A 6,000-nucleotide genomic window follows, 5' to 3' on the forward strand; every position below is an offset into this window, starting at 1 on the left:
ATATATATATATATATATATATATATATATATATATATATATATATATATATATCTATGATTTATTATCCAGAGTCTGGATATTCTATAAAAAAGTAAGTTAGTGGTGTATATAGTTGTTTATTTATTTATTTTTTTATGTTTTCTTAGAATATATGTAATAAGCCGGATTGGATCACCTGTGCTACTTGTAATATTCTCATTCCGTACATGAACACATGGCCCCGTTACAACCCATGATAAGCCCTCTTCATTTTCATGAGTGTCTATGCATTTATTAGGTGGAGGTTCGATAGTTACACAAGCTTATTATAGTAGACTGGCACACATGCATTTTGGTAGACTAGCACATCATGCTAGCTTTGAGAAAAGTTATTGAGTGGTAAGTTAAAGAGGGGTGTGTTGCGTGAAAGAAAAATAAGAAACGTGTTAGGTTTGGTTGAATTTCTAATTTTGATAAATAAACGCGTTAATAGTGAAAATACGAAAAAATTGGGAATAGGGTATGACTTGGGACCTCAATCGAGATGTGTTCTGTTGAATGAGTTAATGTTTAACTTTGAATGATTGAGTTTCTTGAGGACAAGCAACGGTTAAGTGTGGGAATGTGACGGGTGGTCCATTGGACAACCCTTAAGTGATATAAGACTGTTAATAATCATGCATATAATCAGTTTATTTGTGGAATTAGTTGACTACATTTACTCGTATAATTGCAGATAGGTGGAGATAGAGGATGAAATTACGAGAGTGTGGTCTAAAACGGACTTGGAACTTGAAAGTTATGAAGAAAACAAGGAGGCTTAAGTGGAATTCACCGTAGCTTACGGTACCCACCGTAAGCTACGGTGGGAATTGAAGAAAAGTCTGTCGTAAGGCAGACTTTGGCTACCGTAGCATATGTTAAAGCCACCGTGGGCCCGACGCAGAATTGTGCAACAGCTTTAATAACTCATATTTGGGACGACTTTTCATTATCTTATCACTACTTTTAAATCAAGGACGACTTGAGGGAGATTTCAAGGTTCCATAACATTATTGGGGGTTGTGTAATCATTAGAGACTTGTTTTTGATTTGTATTATTACTCCAATCAAAGGGATGATGAACCAAATCATGATCGGCTAATTTTCTTTATGTTCTCTCCCGAATTGTAAGGTCTTCCATTGAATGTTAATTGTTTATGTTATTTGTGGGATAGTATTTTGATCTTATGATTATATGGCTTTGGTGATTGTGAGTTTGATTAGTAATTGTTAGCATAGTTTAGTTTGTGTTCTTAACCATCAATTCTTGGCGCCATAGGCAATTGAGATTCATTGGAAGGGAATTACATAACACATGCGGCAACTCATCCACCCATCCAGTGCGTTTGGTTCCCAACCTTGATTTAATCCCGTCCTTGATACTTCTATTGAATATTTTTACTTGGCCTTTAGCTTGCAGATGACACACAACTATAAACACTTGGTTTATTTCGAGTTCCTTCAACCACACTTGCAACCCGCCCTCTGCAAATTGAGTTCCATTATCACTGACTATTGTTTGCGGGAGGCCAAAGCGACAAATGATGAACTCCCATATAAACATTTTCATGCTTGCGGTAGTAATAGAGGCAACTGGCTTGGCTTCAACCCATTTGGTGAAGTAATCAATTTCCACTATTAAGAATTTTACGCGCCCTGGAGCTTCTGGGAATGGTCCCATAATATTGATTGCCCATTTCTGGAATGGCCAAGCTGATAAGACCGACACTAGCTCATTTTTTGGTTGCAGAGTGTTTGGTACATGACGTTGGCATGAAATCGCATTTTTGAATTTCACGAACAGTATCAACGTGCATCCCCGACCAATAGTAACCTGCGTTCATCAACTTGGCAACCACCATCCTAGGCCCCGCATGCAAACTACATACGCCTTCATGAATTTCTCGAATTTGATGGTGTCTTCTGCATCAACGCCTCTAAGGAGCGGTCCTAAGAAGGATCGACGATAGAGTATCCCATCTTTCAATTGATAATTCAACGCATTATGTCGAATTGTTTGAGCCGCCAACTTTTCTTCCGGAAGTATACCTGATAACAAATATGCAACTAGTGGAGTCATCCAAGATTCAACTCCCGTTTGAATGACCAAAACCTGGTGCTGCGGCACTAATGGTCAATCAAGCACTTCAATGCGTGCATCTCTAGCCAAATTTTCAAAACTTGTTCAAGCCAACTTGCTTAAGGTTTCTACCGGTTTATTCTCACTTCTTCTGTTATGAATCACCTTGCACGACGCAAATTGAAATATAAGTTCTTTTGCTTGAGACAAGTACGAGTCCATAGTCTCATTCTTGTTTTCATATGAACCATTATTCTGTCCCGCGATCAACATTGAGTCGACACGTACCTCAAGATGTTGTATGCCAAGTTTTTTAGAAATTCGCAGTCCTGCTAGGAATGCCTCATATTCTTCCTTATTGTTAGTGCTTTTGAAATCCAACTTGATGGCATAAGTGAACTCATGACCTTTTAGATTAACCAATCTTATGCCCGCACCAGATACCTCTTCGCTAGACGCACCATCTGTAAATAAGACCACATTTGTTCTTGTTCTGGTGATACTGGAGGTTGTTGTTCGTTCAAGTATTCTATTTTTTTTATTCTGCAAAACCTCGGTAACAAAATCCTCCAAGATCTGTCCTTTGATTGCGAGTCTGGTTTATATTCGATTGTATGTTCCCCCAACCCTATAGCCCACTTCGCCAGTCTTCCAGCCAACTCAGGTCTGCTTAGCACACTCTTCAATTTATATCCTGTCAATACATGGATCGGGTGGCCCTGAAAAGTATCTGCGGAGGCGTCTTACCACATAAACCTAAGCTAAAACCAATTTTTCAAGAATAGAATACCTAGTTTCAGCATTCGCTGATGTTCTGCTGATATAATAAATCGGTGTTTGAACACTTTTCATGTCCATCAATAACACTGCACCAATGGATTATCTTATGTTGAAAGATACAAGGTCAATTGTTCTACTGCTTGTGGTGCAAACAATGTTGGCAACTCCATTGTACATTTTTTTCACCTCTAAAAACACTTGTTCAGCTTCTGTAGTCCATTTAAAGTCAACAATTGTGAAGCGTTGACACAAAGGGGAATGGCTTGGACGCATGATTGGCCAAAAACCTGTTCAAGGCTACCAATATTCCATTCAATGTTTGTACCTCTTTAAGAGAAGATGGTGAAGGCATGCGAGTGATCGCCTGGACTTTATCAGGATTAGCTTTGAAGCCCACGCTTGTGACTATCACGCCCAAAAATTTACCCTCTTCCATCCCAAATGAACACTTGTTGGGATTGAGTTTCGTGTTAATTCTTTTCAAAGTTTGAAATGTTTCCTCAATATCCCACAACATTTGATCCTCCTCAATGCTTTTGATCCATGTGCGGTAGATGGGTTAGCATTGAAGTCTCCAACAGCTTCTCGACCCAGAATTATATCGTGTTTCGATCTTGCAGAAAGTACCAAAAATTCTACATCTTCATTTCGCGAATGAATTCCATCACTAAGCGTAACTAGAAAAGAAATAAAATCACGCGGGTGCATCACTTCATAACCAAAACCAGTCACTGGCGCGTGAATAGGTTTCAAACTCGCCTTATCTTCTTCATCCAGCTATTCAAAGCATTGTTCTTACATGGCGGCCGACGTGCTTCTTGTATAGAAGAAGACGTATTCTTGGAAATACCACTGGTTCGCTCTTCCAATTATCACACTCCATCTCTTGTCTTTTTTATCCGTAGAGTTTTCCTCCTTGGATCATGTGAAAATTCAAATCCTTCACTTACTTTTTCGGCGGACCAGCGTTTAGTTGTGCGGGTGGTTTGTGGGCCCATTGTCTAACATTTTTTAACAAGTGTTTCAGTATTCCGGATTTAATTGCTTGCTTAATTTCAGTTCTACGTAGTCATCAGTGTGATAACCTATATCATTGTGAAAAAAACATTTATTATTAGGATTCAAATGTGCTTTTCGCACAATTGGATGTGTCTTTTTAAAGTCCACATTCTTTGTAGTTAGATTTCTGATGGAGTTTTGTCAACGTGGTCCACTTGTTACTATCCTGACCCTTATTGTGATCCTTGTCCTTGTTCCCAATCAACGATCTTGCATCTGGCTGCTTAGAAGTTTCTGCAGGAGACTGGATTCAAGACCAAATTCACCCCCGCGCAGGCCTATTCAACTGTGTATTCTTGAATTCCACCCTCACTGCCTGTTTATGACTTTCAAGTCCCAAAGTTCTCCCTGTTTCCGCGTAATGGGGCTGTAGCAATCTGCGTAATGAATTTTGACTTCTCCGTAAACATTGCGGGTCGAGAAGGCTTTGTAAAATCTTCTTCCGCATCACTACAATATTCAGTATGTCAGACCACCGCACGCGGGCGACAAGTTTCTTCCCTACCATAAGCTTGGTTGTCTTCACTGAAATAACTAGCCTCATTACGGTGATATAAAGGATCTCTCCAGCTTCTAGACGCATCGGGAGATACTCCGAATAACCGGACGACCTCTGTCACGACCTCTATCTTCTTCCTCCTCATCAGAATAAACTATAGTTCTGACACTATCTTGGAGTTGACTCCGACGAACTGTTGACGGAGGAGATGGAGACACAGGTGGGTCGTCTTCATACGTTAAAGTACTCGTGCGAACTCTCTGTTCACACAGTATACGCTCATACTCAGTCATAACTCTCTCTTGCTGTATCTACAACCATTCTTCTAGAGTTTGAACTTTTTCAGATAGGAGATTCTGACGAACAAACCTCACTAGAGGAGAACTTCCAGATCTTGAATTTGACAAATCCGACGAGTCTCAGTTGTCACACATCACAAATCGCTAGAAGTAGGTCCAGTAGAACGTCTTGTTACCACCGAAGTTTCCACCAAAAATTGTTGAGATTGACTCATGTTAACGAAACAATCAGAAAGTTTGAAGTTCTAGCAAAAACACGGATGGTACCAATAAAGAAGCACGGATCTAAAACCGAATAGGCTAGACCGATGATTCCACCGGGTACGGATTGAGATATGGTAACTAGGTTAACAGTAGTATTAAACAGTCCGACGATGGTTACTTGCAACACAGAACACAGTGAGCTCGCTACGGGATGGACAAGATCGAGGGTCTTCCCGTAACCACCCTTCGGTGTGAGAATAAGTACAGTTGTTGTAGAAAGAGAAAGTTCTTAAGTGATGATATAATATGTGAAGTGTGAATGTATACCTCATGATGATGAAGTGATCATTTATAGCCGGTGGTTCAAGGAATATTATCAGTACAACTGTCCTCTTCTAGAAGACATTCTCTCTAAATAAATGGGCACGTGTCGGCATTTGATTGGATACGACAACTGGCCATGTGCACGGTTATAACAACCTTTCCAGTTTTCCTCCTCTGATTGGCTACTTTGTTACGTGTCCTTCGCAAAAGAATATTCTTATTATCCATTTAGAAGGAAGTTAGTTACAGTTGTTCTGCTGATGTCAGCCTCTCACCTTTCCGCGTTTGGAAACCTTCCGCACATGTGGGTAACCTGTTACCCTTTATAGCTGTTAGTACATTCGTGATGCATATCCTTTCCTGTGTTTATACGGGTGATGAAGATGATCCTCAGATGACTTCTAAGGATGTCCTGGGTGATCCGCGGATACTATTTCATGGGTATTTAGAGCCTTTCGCTACCATACCTCTATAAGAGTGGTTGACTCAATTATAAATATTAGAGTTGGAGTAAAGTTTGACTCAAAGTTACAGTTATTTATATTTTTCTCTATTGTTGTTATGATCGGTTCAACTTCACATCAAATTTAGTTATTATATATGCATACACAAACTTTAACGTATTTAGATATACAAATATTATTTTGAGCTTGTAGTTTTTTTAGTTTGTGTGCATGATGTGTGCTATGTATATTTGCTTATGACTTATGAAAGAAGCATCATATCATAGG

The sequence above is a fragment of the Bidens hawaiensis genome, unplaced genomic scaffold (assembly GCF_021521415.1).
Source record: "Bidens hawaiensis isolate Kalapana, Puna unplaced genomic scaffold, B.hawaiensis_p1.1 tig00053075_1, whole genome shotgun sequence".
Lineage (NCBI taxonomy): Eukaryota > Viridiplantae > Streptophyta > Magnoliopsida > Asterales > Asteraceae > Bidens > Bidens hawaiensis.